Genomic DNA, 20,829 nt, shown 5'->3' with positions numbered 1-20,829 from the left:
AGATAGCACCACAAGCCTTTTAGAATGTCTAAAATTTAAGACACAATATGAAATGCTGGTGAGGATGTGGAGCAACAGAAATTCTCATCCAATGGGCTGGGAATAAAAATGGTAAAACTGGTTGGAAAGACAATTACGGAGTTTCTAACAAAGCTTAACATAGCCTTACTGGATAATCCAACAACCACACTCCCTGACATTAATCAGAATGAGTTGAAAACTTAAGTCCACAACCAACAACAACAACAACAACAACAACTACAACTACAACTGTGCACAAAGGTTTTATGAGCTTTATTTATGACAAAAAAAATTGAAAGCAACCAAAATGTCCTTCAATAGTTGAATATATGAACAAACTGTGGTATATTCATACAATGGAATATTATTCAGCTTGAAAAAGAAATAGTTAAGCCATGAAAAGACAGGGAGCCATCTTAAGTGTATATTACTAAGTAAAAGAAGACAATCTGCAAAGGCTACGAACTACATGATTCCAACTATAGGACATTCTGGAAAAGAGAAAACTCTGGAGACAGTAAAAAGATCAATGGTTGTCAGGGGTTGGAGGGAAGAGGGGCTGAATAGGCGGAACACAGAGGATTTTTAGGGCAGTGGAACTACTCTGTGTGAAACCGTAATGGTGTTTTACAAATGTATGACATTTACAAATGTATGACAGTTCATCAAATTGTCATATATTTGTAAAAACCCATAGAACTATACAATACAAATGTTGAACCCTAATGTAAACTGTGGACTTCAGTAAATGATAAGGTATTGATATCGGTCATCAATTATAACAAATATGACTTAACAAGTATAACTTATTGGAAGCTATATTATAGGGAAGCTGGGGGAGGGAGGGGAACAGAAGGAGTAAAAGGGAATTCTGTACTTTCTGCTTAATTTTTTTGAAAACATATGCTACTCTAAAAAATAAAGTCTATCAATCATTTAAAAATAGGATAAAATCACACCCAGAAAATTTAGTTTTAATGGGTAAAGTGAGTCAAAAGATTTATTCCCATTCATAATCAAAGAAATAAACATTCAAATGAAAGAAGGGTGCCATTTTTTTTTCCTATAAAAACAGCAAAGATTAACAGGGAGGAGGTCCCTGGGATTGTATTGGTTTGGAGACAGTAAGCCCTCTGATACAGAGCTTGTACAACTCCCTATGAGAACAGGGCTTCTGTGTGGTAATTTGTCAAGACATATCAAATTACTAAAAAGTAACTTGACCTAATGATCCCAAATCTGTGTATTTATATCAAGGAAATAAATTAGTAAAGATATATGTACAGTATTACCAGTTTGTTTAAAAAAAAAAAACAGCAAAATTTAAGAGTTCAAAAAAGAGAATTGGTTAAATGTATTTTGTGCATATATATAAAATATTTATAGTAGTGGACATTTATACTATTAATATGGAAAGGCAGTGGTTATACAGTATTTAGGAAGAAAAGTAAGTTAGAGAGCCTGATACTGTTTTAAATAATATACACACACGTGGAAATATCTAGAAGACCAGATACTAGTAATGGCTGTGGTAAGACAGTAGAATATCTGTAACTTATTATTTTTCCCTTTTATTCGTATTTCACTTGCATTATCCATTTACTGTTAATTCATTGCTTATATAAATTTTAAAATATATAAGCCCTTTATAAAAAGGTGATAATTCCAACTAAATATTAGCATTTTTTAGCTCTGAAAGAGACCTCAGTGATTGTTTATTATATTATCCCCATTATTTAACAAATCAAGAATTGGATGCTTACATGTATGTTCATTGCAGCACTATTCATGATAGCAAAGACAGGGAATCAACCAAATGCCCATCATTGATACATTGGATAAGGAAAATGTGGTATATATACACCATGGAATACTATGCAGCCATAAAAAGGAATGAGATCATATCCTTTTCAGGATGTGGACAGAGCTGGAAACCATTATCCTCAGCAAACTAACCCAGGAACAGAAAACCAAACACTGCATGTTATCACTTATAAGTAGGAGCTGAACAATGAGAACACATGGACACAGGGACAGGAACAACACACACTAGGGTCTGTTGCCATGGGGGATGACAAGGGGAGGGAAAGCATCAGGAAAAATAGCTAATTCGTACTGGGCTTAATACTAGGTGATGGGTTGATAGGTGCAGCAAACCACCATGGCACATGTTTACCCATGTAACAAATCTGCACATCCTGTGCATGTACCCCACAACTTAAAATAAAATAGGATGCTTAATATGGTTAAGGGAATTTTCCCAAGTTTAATTACATGGAAAGCTGAGACAGCAACTAATGTCTTGTACACTCAATCCACAATTCTCTTTCACTGTACAGTGGCAATCTCCAGATAAACCTTTTAGTGGAAATGCCTAAAATATTATGTTTCTGCATGTGTATATTCATGAGAAATAAACATACATTTTTTTTGCATGGCTTTACCTTTTCTAAAAATTTAAGTCTCCTGTATTTCAATTCTTAATTTTCTTCCATTGGAGTGGCAATCCCAAACAGTCCTTCTTAGGAATAAATAAAATGACAAAATGTGTGTGTATATCTGTGAAACACAACGATGCAAATCTACTTGCACAATTGTTTTGTTTTTATAAATTTGGTGTGACATAATTTTAACCAGAAATTCTGTAAAATTGTTAGTAAAATTGAGATGTTTTCTAATTTTTTTCAAATAAAAACAATCAGATCTACTGTCAGCTACTTTGATCTCTAGAATGATCAATATTTATAAGACTATATCTAAATTCAGTAATTGCTGCCTGGAAAAGAGTTACTGTAGAAAATTAGAGATATGCCTCCTAATTCTATGTACATATCATGAAGTTCAGGGGTGATTCTTTGCTTAGTATAATAGGTAAATGAACTGAGAGTAATAGTATAATACAGTACTAAAATTGGTAATGTTTTTTCTTTACAGTGTGGTCAGATTTCTTAATAGTTCTACCCCGGATAGTTTTATCATAGAAGTAGAAATCACCATCAATGATTACTTTTTGAAGAAACATAAAATGTTCTGTAACTTTTGCTTCATTAAAATAGAATCCTGTGGTTAAATTTAGAGCTTTAAAATAATACTGCTTCTTGTATTAAAATTTCAAGCTAAATAATATACATTTTAAAGTCATCATAATGTTTTATTCATTATGTTGAAAATCAACAAAGGCAGATTTTCAAATCATCTCTTTTAAAGTATTTCCTTTGTGGACAGCCCATATCTCATTTTCATTTATGCCACTAATTTCCCACAAGTAGTCACTTAGAATTTCCCCCAAATACTTAAGTTTAATTCGAATTGTAATAGCTTCCAAATATTAGAATTTGTGTCAGAAAAATTACTGCTTCTTTAAAGCAAATATGGTCTCCATTCTTCTTTTTTTTTTTTTTTTTTTTTTTTTTTTTTTTTTTTTTTTGAGACGGAGTTTCGCTCTTGTTACCCAGGCTGGAGTGCAATGGCGCAATCTCGGCTCACCGCAACCTCCGCCTCCTGGGTGCAGGCAATTCTCCTGCCTCAGCCTCCTGAGTAGCTGGGATTAAAGGCACGCGCCACCATGCCCAGCTAATTTTTTGTATTTTTTTTTTTTAGTAGAGACGGGGTTTCACCATGTTGACCAGGATGGTCTCGATCTCTTGACCTCGTGATCCACCCGCCTCGGCCTCCCAAAGTGCTGGGATTACAGGCTTGAGCCACCGCGCCCGGCCCATTCTTCTTAATAATAGTAATAGTGCCCTCAAGAGCATCATATTTCAAAATATTTAGGTGTTTAATGTGATATAAACTGAATAGATGATTTATCAAGTCACATTTCAATGGTCATTTTAGGAATTCTGGTATCCTATGTTTATATTATATGTGTGTGTGTGTGTATATATATATATATTTATACATACTGTGTATAAATATATATATATTTATACATATAAATAGATATACTGTATAAATATATTTATATATTATACATATAAATAAGTATAAAGATATATAAATAAATATATTGATACATATAAATATATTTATACAGTATATATATACAGTATATATATAAACTGTATATATGTGTGTGTGTATTTATATATATATATATATATATATATATATATATATATATATACTGTGCATAAAGTGTGAACATCCTATGCATGTTATATGTGTCTATGCACATTTATTAACATTGGCTCAAAAGACATAAAATTCACTATCAAAAAAGGTTAGATTACATCAATTTAGATCTGACAGTTTTACAAAAAAGCATATTTTAAGTTTGTAAAAGTACATTGTTTTAAGGTACAGGCTGAGGTCTCAGCATCACAGGCCTGTGAACTTAGGCCTGATCGTTTTGGTTCTGTCACAGATGAGCCCCAACTGTGTTTCTTAGTTCCTACTGGCTTAGGAAGACATCCATCAGCAGGATTTTCTTTCCCATTTAAGACGAATTTATAATGCTAGCCTGAATTATCTTTGAAATACCTGTCCTTGAGCATGTTTCAACAAGATGTTATTCTTTGCACATATTTGCCTATTATATTCATCATGTGTAATATTCATCTTTTTTTAAAGGCAGACTCATTTTCTGGGAAATGTTGGCTGAATGAAGGTTGATGTATTTATTGATTAATTCATTAACTTTGCAAACACCATTGAATACTTGCTATGTGATAGACATGTCACTGGCTACAAAAAAATGAACAAATTGGTAATTACTTGCCACAGACTCCAAATCAAAAGAAAGTTGGAGTTTTGCCAGTATAGATGGAATAATATTGGCAACTGTTGTTGATGATTGTCAAGTTTGAGTGATAAGTGCATGGCAGCTTATTAAACTAGTCTCTCTTTAAAAAAAAAATGTTTGAAATGTTCCCTAATAGAGATATTTTTTGTTATTGTTATTATGGGTCCTTTATTAGGGTTTATTCCACTATTCAATTGGAGATACATATTGCATTTCCCTAGAAAGAAACCAATGGACTCTGGATTGTTTTTCCTTCAGATTATTTTCTTTCTGAAATTGTCATACCCATTATTCACAATTTAATCCTTTCTCTCCAGCATCAGTTTCTAAAATTCTCAACTCTGAAAAGGAAAAAGATAACAGTATCCACTCAGATTACTTATCTCCAGATTTTGGGTTCACAGTGGGCTTAGGAACCCAGCTGTGTTGAGCTCTTCTATGAAATCACCTCATTCTTTCCTTATTCTCCAGGCTATTAAATTTTGTCGCTTGGTCATGGCCCTTTCCTTCATTGACTGGTGCCATTAATTGTGTTACCATATTTTCCTCTTTATAGGGTGAGGAAAGGAGGTTATGAATTGCACCTTTATTTCTGTCACATCAAGCTTCATTTTTAAGTTTTTTTCTAAGATTCAAAAAAAAAAAAGTTATCTGAAAATTAAACAGCGATGAGAATATATTAGAACTTGGATAGAAACAGAACTGCAGTTAATGCTCATTTCAATTGTATTTAAGTTTGCAAATATTAGTTACCTACTGTTTTTGTAACTGCTTTACAAGGAACTTTTCTAATAGCTTAGAAAGAGGTCAGCTTTCCCTCTGCTTCTTTCCTATGCAAAGTTATATCACGTTAGAAATGTCTACATTTATGCCTTTGTTTCTGCTATGACCCTTTAATAATAGTCTACTGTTATAGAGTGAATGTAGTAAAAAAATTGAATCCAGTATTTTAGTCTGTATTTTAATTTTAATATTTTATTTTTTACTATTTTTTAATTTTTAATTTCAATAGGTTTTGGGAGAACAGGTGGTGTTTGGTTACATGAATAAGTTCTTTGGTGGTGATTTCTGAGATTTTGCTGCATCTGTCACCCGAGCAGTGACTACACATTTGATATAGTATTATTTTTATTTTTAATTGACAAATAATCATAAATATTTTGGGGGTACAATGTGATGTTTTAATATATGGGTACATTATGGAATAATTATATCAAGCTAATTAACATACCCATTACTTCACATTTTTATCATATTTTTGTAGTGAAAACCTTGAGAATCTATTCTTTTAGCAATTTTGAAATACACAATACATGAATATTGATAGAGGTCACCTTGCTGTGCAATACATCTTGAAATTTTTTCCTCCTTTCTAACTGTAACTCTGTACTGTTTAATCAACTTCTCTCCTTCCCCTGACCCCCATCTCACCCCATACTCTGGTACCTATCATTCTGCTCTCTACTTCTGTATGGTCAACTTTTTACAATTCTGCATGTAAGTAAGATCATGAAGTATTTGTCTTGCTGTGCCTGACTTATTTTACTTAACGTAATGTACACCAGTTTCGTTCATGTTTTCATAAGTGACAGATTTCCTGTTTTTAAAGACTGAATAGTATTTTATTGTGTATATATACCATATTTTCTTTATCCATTGATGGACACCTAGGTTGTCCGTATCTTGGAACTGACTGCGACTAGTGCTGCAAGAAACATGAGAGTACAGATATCTCTTTGATATGGTCATTTCAATACTTTTGCATAGTTTTAAAAAATAATGGGAAAGTTATTCAAAAGAATGCTGGGAATTCTTTGGAAAATAAAAGGTCAAGCTGCAGAATGGGAAAAAAATATTTGTGAAATATATACCTAATAAAGGATTGATACTTAGAATATTGAAAAATTTCTCTCAAGTCAGTAATAAGAAAACAATTTTTAAAACGCTCATTTTAAAACAATGTTGGCAATATATTTGAAGAGCTACTTTGACAAAATGGTATGAGGGAAATTTTTTGGAAAATGATACTGTTTTATATATTTTTAAAATTTTATTTAAATGTATTTTTGATGTATTTACATATGTTTATGAGATACATGAGAAATTTGGTTACACACATAAAATTTGTAATTATCAAGTCAGAGTAATTCATAATAATCATCTAAGTATTTATTATTTCTATATGTTGGATACATTTCAAGACCTCTCTTCCAGCTATTTTGAAATATACTGTGCTATGAAATATTATAACTTATTTCTTCTAACTGTATGTTTGTACCCGTTAACCAACCTCTGTTTATCCCCTTCTGCCAGCCATTCACCTTTCTCGGCCTCTGGTATCTATTATTTCACTCTACCTCCATGTAATCAACCTTTTTAGCTCTCACATATGAATGAGAAAATGAAATATTTGTTTTTCTATACATGGCTTCTGTCTCATAACCTCCAGTTTTCATCCATGTTGTTGCAAATGACATGATTTCATTCATTTTGTGGCCGAATACTGTACCATTGTATATAAACCATCTTATCTTTATCCATTTATCTTTTGTCCATTCAAGTGTTGATGGACACTTAGGTTGATTTTATGTTTTTTCTATTCTGAGTAGTGTTGCAATAAACATGAGAGTTTAGGTATTTATTTGATATATTAGTTTCTGTTTCTTTGGAAATCCTCTTAGTGGGGGATTTTGCTAGATTGTATGGCAGTTCTATTTTTAGTTTTTTTGAGAAATCTTCATACTGTTTTTCATAGTGGCTATATTAGTTTGCATTTCCACGAGTAGTGTATAAGAGTCCCATTTTCTGTACATGCTCACTGATGTGGTTTGGCTGTGTTCCTGCTCAAATCTTATCTTGAATTCCCACATGTTGTGGGAGGAACCCAGTGGTAGGTGATTGAATCATGGGGCAGGTCTTTGCTGTGCTGTTCTCATGCTGGTGAATACGTCTCATGAGATCTGATGATTTTAAAAGGGGAGTTTTTCTGCACAGGCTCTCTTTTGAGAGATATCTATTCGTGTTCTTTGCTCACTGTTTAATGGGATTATTTGTCTTTCATCTGTTGAGTTTCCTATGTATTCTGGATTTTACTCCCCTATTAAATGAAGAGTTTGCAAGTATTTTCTCCCATTCAACAGGTTGCTTCTTCACTCTGTTCATTGTTTTCTTGCTATAAAGAAGCTTTTTAGTTTGACACAGTCCCATTTGTCTATTTTTCTTTTTGTTGCCTGTGCTTTTGTGTCTTAATCATGAAATAGTTGACTACAATGTTTTGATTCATTTCACTGATTTTTTCCAGTAGTTTTATAGTTTTGTATCTTACATTCAAGTTTTTAATCCATCTTGAGCTGATTGTTGTATATGATCACAGACAAGAATCTAGTTTCGTTCTTCTGCATATGGCTTTCTAGATTTTATCCAAGATTATCTAGCTTTATCCAAGATTAGTTGGCTATTGGTATGTGGATTTATTCCTGGGTTCTCTATTCTGTTCCATTGGTCCATGTCTATTTTTATACCAGTACTATGCTGTTTTATTACAATAGCCTTGTAATATATTTTGAATTCAAGTTATATTATACATCCAGCTTTGTTCTTTTTGCTCAGGAATGCTTTGGCAATTTGAATTCTTTTTTGATTCCACATGAATTATATGATTGTTTTTTCTATTTCTGTGAAAAATGATACCGTTATTTTGATAGACATTGCATTGAATCTGTTAATTGCTTTGGGTAGTAATGCTTCTACATCTTGAAATTGTGGTTGTCTTTACATGACTATATGTTCAACAGAGTACATGAAATGATTTATCTGAAAATAGTGAATTTTACTGAACATAAATTATCACAATTTTTAAAAACCGAAGAAAAAAATAGCTTTCAGAAAAAATGATTTGAAATATTAAAATATCACAATACTTTAAATATTAACTAAATTATCAACACTAATATCAAAATTCAAAAATATGGTGCATTTTTTACTGAAATGTCACTATGCGTCATATGACTATACCATAATGATAGGGATTTTTGTTTATGTTGTTTGCTGATTTTTTAAAAAAAAAAGTTTGTTTATCACTTTATCTAGTGATAAAAGTAGTACCCAGCACATAATAGGCTTTAAAATTATTTGCTTAATTAATAATTTACTAAATAATCAACTCATTCAAAAATTATTGGTCTCATACTATGTAGACATGCTAGATTAGTAATATAAGAAAAAAGAGAATGATTTATCTTGTGTTGAACATAATTTATGGCAAACTTTTGCTATATTCTTTTGAAAATGCTTTGCAGAAATAGACAGTGATGTTAATGCTTTTAGATACAAAGTTTTACTAAAAAAATAATTTGATACCCTTTATATAAACTGAAATTCTTTTATAAAGGTAATTCTTTTTTTTTCTTTTGAGATGGAGTCTCACTCTGTCATCCAGGCTGGAGTGCAATGGCACAATCTTAGCTCACTGCAACTTCTGCCTCCCTGGTTCAAACAGTTTTCCTGTCTTAGCCTCCTGAGTAGCTGGGACCATAGGGGCATGCCACCACTCCCAGCTAACTTTTGTATTTTTAGTAGAGACAGGGTTTTACCATATTGGTCAGGCTGATCTTGAACTCCTGACCTCAGGTGATCTACCCATCTTGGCCTCCCAAAGTTCTGGGCTTACAGGTGTGAGTAAAGATGATTCTTAATATTTTTGCATTTATATAAACCTATTATCCATTCTTTTATAGGGACATATTACGCTGAATATCTATCATACTTATGTGACTTTTTAAATTCTGTAATACCTAACTTTTTCCACAGACTGTGATTCAATATCATCAGTGCTAGAAAGTATCTGTGTTTTCACTAATAATGATTTTCTTATTACATGTAATTAAGTATAATTTCATCCCATAAAGATGAACCAAGTAAATTTTCTGATAAGCAATACAAAATAAGGGAAGTATAGTAATAAGAGAGAGAGAGTTAGTAGAAATTTATTTAGTAGAAATAATGTAGGCCCACAGTGTAGGACTTTTAGGATCTTATTTTCATAAAGATACAACCACTACTTTTAAGAAATGATAGATAGAAGGCTGGCATATATTTAGAGAAACTACATTCAGTAGTTGATTATATCTTGAGAATTATTCTTAACAGTGCTTAAAAGACAAGAAGCCATAGATAAGCTTGAAGTACAGATAAACTGCATAGGAGTAAAACCACATACATACCGTGAAATAGCAAGCATTACAAAATATATGGGTGAATTTTCTTATGCTTTAAGAAAGCAATTTGTGGTAATAGAGAAATGATGGAATATTGGATAATGCTATTTCCAACAAAATTGTAAGCTCTACAAAATCAGAGACCTTATAATATTTGGGAAGATTAAATGGTTAACAAATGTAAAGTATGTGCTACAATATCTTCCAAAGGTTAAGCACTTAGCTATTTGCTGCTATTATTATCATCATTTTTCTATCCCCTACACAGCATGTAGACTTTTGCTGAGTACATAGAAAATGCTCAGTAAAATAATTTTAAGTTGAATTTCAGCAATTAAAAAGTGATTATTTTCTTGCAAAAGAATAGCCCCACCCAAGAAAGTAGAAACAACAATAATTATCATGCTAAAGGCCAGGAAAACTATTATGTGAAAATAGAACATGTAGCTTATGTTTAGAGGACATTATCTACCATAATTCATATAACTTTTAAAATGTGGCTAATATACATAAAATTATGAAAAGTCAAAAGCAAATTGAAAAATTACTAATTCTTCTTTCATGCGTTCATGTGTGTATTTTCACTTTGTCTTACCATAGCTTTTTTAAACATGAAATTTTAATTTTAAATAACGATCACTTTTTAAAAAGGAAAATGCAGAAATTGAATGATATAGTACAAAAGAAATTTGGAAAAATGATCCTTAATTTTCCTTAATTGAAACATCTTCTGTTAGTCTATTTTTCTATTAAGTTTACAGACCAAAATTAACATAGCTGAGAAAGTGAAGGTTGACTTTGCCGTTTTCATCTCTAAGTATCTATAGAGGGCAGCAAAGAGCTTCAGTTCAAAGACTAGCAGGTTGGGTTGGTTTCAACAGCTGCTTTCTGATTCAGCATCATTTGAAGCACTGTGAAGTGTCAAAGCCAAGGTTCGGTTTGCTAAACTTATGCTATTGTTTGTCGCCATATGTGGAACAGAGTGAGGGGACACATGGATCAGAATCAACTATTTGGGTCCAATCAAGAAAATATTTCAAATTAGTGCATTGAATAGGTCAGTCATTTTATTAAAATGAATCCAAAGCTTGATACCATAGTAACTGTTTTAAGTTATTTTACGAAGCGATTACAAAATAGTCAGGTTCTCAAAAACACAGATCGTGGTGATTCATAAAATTATAAACTGATAATTATTAATGAGTAGCGTGCTAAGGCAAATTCTATAATGATCTAAGGTGAGTTTGGTTTTAGGTACGTTCTTATTAATGCATCTATATATCTTGAATTCTACAATTTCATTCATCAATTTTTATAATAAAATTTAAAATATGACCAAGAGGCCATTAATCAACCTGTATTCACTGAAGTAATTCATTGTTCCAGATAGGATTCTGATTCGGAGATGGAGTTGACCTTGTATGAGTTTCTTCAGACATGCCATTGGGGCCAATACTTGTGGAATAGAAGGGAAGGAAGAAAGACTGGGCAGAGGGAGAGGCGAAACTGCAGTGCAGACCTAACCCAACTGGGACCTAGAATGGTCCTTGAGTCCTCTTCAATGAGGCTGAAAGGGCGAGGACTTTATATTCCCACCTGGTCAGTAAGTGGATGTGGGCCATACCAGGAAGGAGACTGACCGTAAGCAAGGCAGCCGAGGCAACAAGTCCTTCCTTAAAGGGATATTCGAGTGGTCATCATGATGTCCAACACATTCCTATGCAGTATGAAGTAATCAGAGTGCCTTATGCTAACACAGAAGGGGTGACATTGTCATTTACTTAGCAAGTTTTGTTATCTTTTATAATATTAATTCATTAATTTATGTTTAATAGGAAGCTATTATATTGGCAGATCTGTGTTAGCTCCTTCAAGTTCTTGTCTTAAACAGGTGAGAGAGATAATCAATGAAAATACTGAGGTTAATACCACATGCAAGGTTTGTATTAAGAAAAATAAATCACTGAAAAACAAAATAAAATGACTAGGGAACTGCTTAACTGTACAGTCATGTGCTGCGTGATGATGTTTCAGTCAACAATGGACCACATGTTGGACAGTGGTCTCATAAGATTATACTTATCCATGTTTAGATATATTCGGATACACAAATACTTATCACAATACTATACTAAATAGTACCTAGCCTACTATTTAGTATAGTAACATGCTGTGCAAATTTGTAGCCTAGGAACAATAGGCTATATGATACAGCTTAGGTAGGTAGTAGGCTACACCATCTAGGTTTATGTAAGTACACTCTATGTAAGTATACTTCAATGAAATTGCCTAAGGATGCATTTCTCAGAACTATCCTTGTCACTGAATGACACATGACTGCACTTAAAAGAGCAGTTTACAACACCTTCAGGTGTTCATTTTTCAAAGAACCAATTTAGATCAGGACAACTGATGTTTTAATTTGAAACCATTCTAATCTTGTTTAGAGAAATCTTTAGAGAACCCGTACTAAAGCAAAATGGGAGGGGGCAACAGAGAGGTTGTTTTGTTTAAAAATAAACCAAATTGTCTTTTAATATTATAAAAGTAATATATATCCATTGATATATAGACAAATAGAGAAATATAAAGAAGAAAATTGAAAATTATCTACAATCTCCATATCTACCAACCCAGAGAAAATCACTCAGTGTTTTAATTTTTCTTCCAATTATTTTTTTCTTTTGGTCATATATAAAATTTGGATTTAGATTTTCTCACTTATAGATTGTTTTTTCTATTTCATTGAAAAATATTCAAATGAAAGCATGTATCTTCTGCAGCTTGTTCTGTGTGATGTACACAGCATTTAATGAACACCATTACAAGTAATGGTATCAATAGCTAAGCTATGGTGCATATTTCAGACTACTTTGGGATGAACTAAACAAAATGGAATTACTTGGTCAAAGAGCACTAACATTTAGTTTCTCGATATATTCCCACCATTGGAGTCCACAATAGCATGCAGCAACTTACATCGCCTCAGACAGTATTTACATGTTTTTTTTTTTTTTTTCTTTTTTTTTTTTTGAGACAAGAGTCTTGCTCTGTTGCCAGGTGCCAGGCTGGAGTGCAGTGGCACGGGATCTCAGCTCACTGCAACCTCTATCTGCTGGGTTCAAGCCATTCTCCTGCCTCAGCACCCCCGCCCCCCGAGTAACTGGGACTATAGACGCACACCACCACACCCAGCTGATTTTTGTATTTTTTAGTAGACATGGGGTTTCACCATGTTGGCCAGGATGATCTGGGTCTCTTGACCTCTTGATCCACCCGCCTCGGCCTCCCAAAGTGCTAAGATTACAGGCGGGAGCCACCGCGCCCAGCCCGTATTTGTATCTTTTCCAACAGTTCTTGCATGCAAGATTTGATAAGGAAGAGAGTATTTCACTGTTGTCGAATTGTTTGCTTTTTTGTTGTCTAATTATTTACTTTTTTGAAAGTAAATTATTTTATTTTATTATATATCAATTTTCTACAAAATAATTAGAGAATAAGTGCTTTTTAATAATTTATTTCTTTTTAAAAATTTTTAAATTATTTTCATTAATATACAGATGGATGTCTTGCTATGGTGACAAGGCTAATCTTTAAGCTCCTCCCACCTTGGCCTCCCAAAGTACTGGAATTACAGGTGTGAGCCACTGCATCCAGCTTAAAAAAAAAAAAAAAAAAAAAAAGATTGCTAAGTTCTTTTTACGCATTAAGGGTGTACATTTTTAAAAAACACATTAAAGGTATTTTGTTGCCATTATTTTTCCCAGTTTGTCATGTTCTCATCACTTTTGATTACTTTCTGAACTATGCATTTGTGTATGTGTGAATTCAGACATGGAAACATTTTTCTTTGTGGTTTCTTCCCTAACTTTTATGATTCTAAAGTTCTTTCCTAGAGATCTGATATATATATGTCCATTTAAATTTATTATAGTAATTTTTAAAAATACTCATCAATATTTTGTTTTGTTATTTAGCAGAAAATAAGGATATAAATAGATGATGCTTTTTCAATTGATTAATTACCCCAAATCATTTATTGCAGAGGCATTCAAACTTTTTGGAGCACAACTCACAGTAAAAGAAAACAAAAAAAACTTTTTAACATCACAATCTAGAACACAGATGACACATATATACACTTACATACATAGCTGTAACTGAAATGAAAGTGTCTAACATAATTTTATCCTCAGTATTATGTGGTGAATTCTAATATTTTCTATTCTTTTTTATTCTTTTCCTTTCCATTCTTTTCTGTTTCAAATGAAAAAAAAAAAAAAACTGCCCATGGATCACTGATTTAACGACTTATTAATAGCTCTTTCTGGAAACTATGGCATACTGATTTCTTCTCTGGTGATCTGTACCTTATCTTATTTTGAGTTCTTCTATTCTAGTGCATGTTAAGGAACTGTAAATTCTGTTCCATTACTATTGATTTTTAAGTACTATTATAGTGTTTTAATGACTTTAGCTTTATAATATACTTGAGTGTTCTGCAGGACAGGTCTCTTCCTCATCACTCCAAATTTTAAGATTTATCAAACATAGTCATCCGTATTTATTTTTGTTGGTTAGTGTAATCATTTTGTCACATTTAATTTATAAAGAAAACTGGGCAATAGACACAGTGACTCACATCTGAAATTCCAGTACTTTGGGAGGCCAAGGCTGGAGGATCACTTAAGGACAGGAGTTTAAGACCAGTATGGGCAACAAAGCGAGACCCGTCTCTACAAAAAATAAAATGTTAGCTGAGCGTGGTGTCATGTGCCTGTAGTCTTAGCTACTTGGGAGAATGAAGTGGAAGGATCACTTGAGTCCAGGAGTTTGAGTTTGCAGAGAGTTATGATTGTACCATGGTACTCCAGCTTCGGTGACAGAGGAAGATTTTATCTCAAGAAAAAAAAAGCAATTCTAATAGTAATTTAATTTGGAAAATAAAGTCATTTTTTTCTATGCAAGAACGTGATACTGCTTTTTCATTTTTTTGAGTATTTGCAATGTTTCTTAAGAAAGACCTCATATTTATTAGTAAGTTCATATCTGATTAGTTTATACCTTTTTGCTGCTATTATAAATAGAATATTGTCTACTGTTTTCAAACATTATTTTATGTAAGAAAATTCATGATTGAAGGTTATAATAAAGTTCTAATGATGTATTGGTTGATTTTCTTTATTTTAAAAGTATAGAATTATATCTACAAATAATAGTAATCATAATAGCTCATTTCTATTGAATACTTACTGTAAACCTATACATATTCCAAGCACTTTGCAGTATTATCTTCTTTGAACTAACCTTGAAACATAGAAACCATTAATATCACATTTCACATATAAGTAAACCTCACTTAATTCCTAATTTTACTTTCCGCTTTTCTGATGGGTGTACATTTTATATTTCTTGCCTTTATTCCATTGGTTAGAGCTTCTGGAAATAGGTGATTGTAGATGACATCTTATTTCTGTTCTTAAGTTTAATTTGCATAACTCTAATGCTTTATTGGTAAATAACATATTTGTTGATTACAGGTATATATTCTTTAATGTTACATAGAAGTCTTTTATGTTATTTAAATTTATTGAATTTTTAAAATCAGAAATAAGTGTAAAATCATAGAGAATATTTTACTCGACTATTCTGATACAAGACATTTTAAAGTATTAACATAATATATTAATATTCTTAATACTAAGTTTTAAATCTGCATTGTGTTTCTCCAAGTTTCTGAAAATTATGACATCACATTCTGATGAAGGCAAGATTTCTCCCAATAGCCTAATCTTTTGTCTGAATTTGTCTAAAGAAGAGATTTTCATGTCAGTTACTGTATTTCTCATTGATTGACAGTTCAAAGGTATGGCTATAACTAACAAGTAAGGCTTCTTCAGTTTTATAATGTTCAGAAATGAATAAATACCAAGAGATCAAACTGAAATAAATTTTCAACTTACAGTTTTAAGGTTCACACTGTTGATCTCTGTCTTGTACGTTTTATTGTATTTTCCATAACCCACTGTTTCTCTTTTAAGCGTTCATAAGTTCAAACATGTTCCTCTCCTGCCATCTTCCCTTCCTTCTTTTTTTTTTTTTTTTTTTTTTTTTTTTTTTTTTTTTTGAGACAGAGTCTCGCTCTGTCACCCAGGCTGGAGTGCAGTGGCGCAATCTTGGCTCACTGCAACTTCTGCCTCCTGGGATCGAGTGATTCTCCTGCCTCAGCCTCTCAAGGAGTAGCTAGGACTGCAGGCACATGCCACCACGCCCAGCGAATTTTATGTATTTTTAGTAGAGACAGGATTTTACAGTGTTAGACAGGACGTCTTGATCGCCTGACCTCCTACTCGCCTCAGCCTCCTAAAGTGCTGGGATTACAGGCATAAGCCGCAGTGCCCAGCCTTGCCTTCCTTCTGTCACGCTGCAAAAGAGAAATAGAGGAGAAGACACTTATACAAGAATCACAGTTTTGAATAGGTGCTGGGTGGTTTAGAAGGAGAAACTACTCAGTTGTAAATTCCCAGAGAGCGTATGATTGGGCAAGGCTTGAAGTTCTAAAGGCATGCATGCACCAAAGTATAAGGAGACCACAGGACACTTGACCCAGATTTTTACATGTGAATCATCTCGTATGACCTAAGCCTAATACCTTTGGGATGTGTATGTTGGGATCAAGAAATAGATGTCAACATGTACTTGGGAATCTATGAAATTAGGTAGTAGTTTGGAGACCCTTTAAAAGAAAAAACATATGTTTGGCTATTGTCTTGCTTAATTTTAAGAGATGTCAGTAAAGACTAAGGTGAATTACTTACTATCCAATTTTACTGAATAAAAGTATCATAAAAGTGATTTACCTGAGGATATGTGACCATAGCGTATATATTTCTTACATTTATTTATATATTCTATTAAATTTAAGGGACTTCAAAGTGGCTTATTCTACTAATTTTTGAGGGGATATAATTTCCAAAATGAGCATTATCTTCTGTTAGGGATCAAATTATGTCACCCTCCCAAATTCCTAAGTTGAAGACCTAACCCCTAGACTTCAGAATATGACCCTGTTGGAAATTGGGTCATTGCAGACATAATTAGTTAAGATGAGTTAGAGTAGAGTAGGCCCCTAATCCAACATGACTGATGTTCCTGTAAGAAGGGAAGAGTTGGACACAAAGACATACTCACAGGAGAACACCCTGTGAAGACTGAAGTTACACTGCTGTAAGCCAAAGAACCACCAGAAGCTAAGAGAAGGTTCCGGAACAAATCCTTTCCCACTGCATCAGACAGGATAATTCTGAAATCAGGATAAGTCTGATTTCAGACTTCTGACCTCTAGAACCATGAGAATAAATTTCTGAAGTTCCAAGCCACCCAGTTTATGGTACTTTGTTATGGCAGCCTTAGCAAACTAATAGAGCTTCCACTTGTGTCCAATAAGTTGACTTTACTCTTTAAAAACGAACAAACATAAACATTATAATAGTTTATGATATATATTGTGAATGAGCGTCCAATAAAATGAATTTTAGGTAACTGTTTTGTAAATACAACACAATAAAATGTTAAGCTATTAAGAATACTGGCTAATGGAATGAGTGCACTCTATTATTCTCCTTTTAAGTAAAACTCATTTTCTCTCAATGGGTTTTATTTTAATTAAGAATCAGATTGTTCGTAACACTCCCGACAAACCCCTTATCCCAGCTGACCTGCTGACAGATCTGCATATTCTAAGTGGTACAATTTAAAAAATCTCAATGGCATCTTTTTATACTCATGATTGTTCTTCTCATACAAGGGTTGTTGAATTAAGTGAGCTATGAAATAGTTAGCTATAATTGTACACATTTATAACAACGAATATTAAACCACTCATTTATCCAGAAGCTTAGAAAACAGCATGTTATAGATAATAGGATATTCTGGGTTTAAAGCTTTAGAATATATTTAAAAATAGTCTCTTATAAAATATATATACATCTAGTTTTGACTCAATAATTTATAGTATCTTGGCTGGGTGCAGTGGCACACACCTGCAATCCTAGCACTTTGGGAGGTGAAGGCAGGAGGATCACTTGAGGCTAGAAGTTTGAGACCAACCTTGGCAACACAGCGAGACACTGTCTCTACAAAAATATTTTTGAAACATTAGCCAGGAATGGTGGCACATGCCTGTATTCCTAGCTACTCAGAAGGTTGAAGCAGGAAGATTGCTTGAGAGTTTAAAGTTTCTGGGAAGAATGCCAGGAGGTTAAGGTTATAGTGAGCTATGATCATGTCACCACACTCCAGCCTAGACAGACAACAGAGCCAGATCCTGTCTCTAAAACAAGATCCTGTCTCTAAAATACATAGTGTATAATATCTCAAAGTTACCATCGAAGTATTAATTATTCTTGAATAATTTTGGAGGTGGGTTAGATGACCTACTATGATTATCTGTATTTTGTGTAAAGTGCAGTCCTATTTTAGTTATTGGTCTTACAAATTAAGGGAAATTGAATTTTGAATAGACACCAATTGAAATGATCATGTATGATTCTGTGAAAACAGTAGAGACGATTAAAGAGTATTTTCGGAGTGACATCTGGGCACTGAAAGCGAGGATTTAAAAATTAAAAAGACAAAAAAAATAAAGGAGGGGAACTAATTACCCCTCCTTCAAAGTTTTTTATTAAATTGAACAGCTACAGGACTCCAGTATGTTTGTTGTTGATGTGGCTGTTAGTTTTGCTATGAGTTTTAATCTTTCTAAAAAATTTAATTATAAGTTCAGTAAACCACTATGTGATTCTTTGATAAACTACCTGTGTACTTTTTTTAACACAAGGAAATTATAAAATATGAAAATAATGAAATGTAAAGTGTCTCCTTTCGAGATACTTCAGCAAAGCATTCACTCACTGAAAGCCAGCTGAACTTGCCCGGGTCTCTGAATGCGTGGCCATGCACGGGACAGAGGGCGTTGCGCTGCCGCCGAAACTATGTCATCTTTGTCTTCTGTGTTCATGCAAATGTTAAATGCTGCTTCAAAGTCTTCATGGCAGTAAAAGCAATCCTTGAAAATCTATGTAGTTAAATATTTAGAACCATAACTTTCTAAAGAACTAACCATATGGTTGGTAATTTTTAGAGATCAGTTGCCCTGAATGCAGAAATAAACCTTAAAAGGGCACTGTAGAAACCATTTTTTCCCAATTCTATTAAAATGCACATTCCAAATTTCCCTTTCTCAAGATACTTAATGAGTACCAACCATAACTGTGTGAACTGAAAATGGTCCAGCTCACAGGAAGAACCCTGAGGATTACCAACATTTAAGGAGGGACAAAAAGCAAAGGAGCTTGCAAGGGGTCCAGAATGTAAGGGGAAATATAAACATAGATGAGGATCTTGTAATATTGCTGATACCAAGAGTAGAAAGCTTTCCAAGAAGGAAGGGACCATTCCTCAACCCTAGTGAAACGGTAATTCAGCCAAAGGGCTCAATAATGGCCACCAATACCACTAGGCAAAAGATTGTGTACACATGTTAAAATATCCCTCCACAAGTTGCAAAAGGGAAGTAATATGTATCTTTAGAAAGAAAAACCTGACAGATGTTACTGTCACCAGATGGCCAACTTAACATCACTACTAGTGGGTCTATCTGACATCAGGGGCCTACTGCCAGGGTGTAATATGAAGCCATCAGTATTACCTGTGAGGAAACTCTCTCCAAATAATGTTTAAACTGTATCTCCAGTTCACAGCAAATACGGGGACTAGAAGAATAATGTGTGAAAATAGGCTGAAACAATCAGAGAAGTCTAGAATGTGGGTCATTCCAAAGGCAACTGACCTACACTCTTTAACAGGTCAAAGTCATCACGGAAGAAAGTGAGAAATCCAAGATTAAATGACTTTAAAGAGCATAACAACCAAATGCATTGCCTGATATCTGAACATGAGCTTATACAAGAAGTAAAGCAGCTAAAGACCTTTCAGGGACCGTTAGGAAATATGAATATGCACTGTATAATATATTGTGTTATAGGAAAATGTCACTATTTTTAGAAAGCACAAGCTGAAGTACTAATATTTGAAGGCGTGTGCATGACATGTTATTTACAATTTATCTACATAGTTATTTAGCAAAATATACCCTAGACACAGCAAATAGCAAGATGTTAAAGATTATGGAAGAATGTAGATGGTGAGCATAAATGTAATCATTGTACAATGTAAACTTTGTGCTTTAACTTCTTCCAAAAAAAAAAAAAAAAAAGTTTCTCTGGGGAGGAAGAGTGTCAAATGCTGCTGAAAGATTCAGCTACGTAGGGACAGATTTAGCCGGAGCGGGTTGTTTCTTTTGTGAGAGCACTGATTTCACCACATAGCAATTAATTGAAAAGTAAACCAGAGGTGAAACAAAAAAAGAAATAGTAAGTTTAGACAGCACTTGGAAGAAATTGGCAGTTATGAAGTAGAAAGAAGTTAAGTCTAACAATGGACGAAAATGTATATTTAAAAGAAGGATTTTACTTTTTTATTTTGATGTTCTGGCTTGGAGGTTTTTGGCCAATTTTGTGTGTGTATTGGTTTACTGTCATTTTAAGAAGGAACGAGGTGACTGTTTCAGCAGTGATGGGAAGTATCATTAGACAGACAGAAGGATCAGAGACGAGTGGAGGGGGCTATTTCAAGGATTTTGGAATTAGATGGATGTGAATAAGAAACCAAAACAAAGGAGATGAAAAAGGATTTTCTCTGAATATCGTGAAACAAATTTGAAGCCCTCAACCCCTACCAAAATTACATAAACAAAGACCCTGTAAAGCATGTATCTGCATACATGGT

General features: G+C 33.3%; 1 protein-coding gene across 11 annotated transcripts in view; it reads left to right on the top strand.

The window, feature by feature from the left end:
* The window catches only part of MAGI2 (membrane associated guanylate kinase, WW and PDZ domain containing 2), a 1,426,516-nt gene that overhangs the window by 266,669 nt on the left and 1,139,018 nt on the right, over positions 1-20,829 (top strand). The window lies entirely within an intron of this gene.

Source organism: Saimiri boliviensis, chromosome 10, assembly GCF_048565385.1.
Source record: "Saimiri boliviensis isolate mSaiBol1 chromosome 10, mSaiBol1.pri, whole genome shotgun sequence".
Taxonomy (NCBI): domain Eukaryota; kingdom Metazoa; phylum Chordata; class Mammalia; order Primates; family Cebidae; genus Saimiri; species Saimiri boliviensis.
The sequence above is the reverse complement of the archived record's forward strand: the minus strand, read 5'-3'. Positions and strand labels throughout refer to the sequence as shown.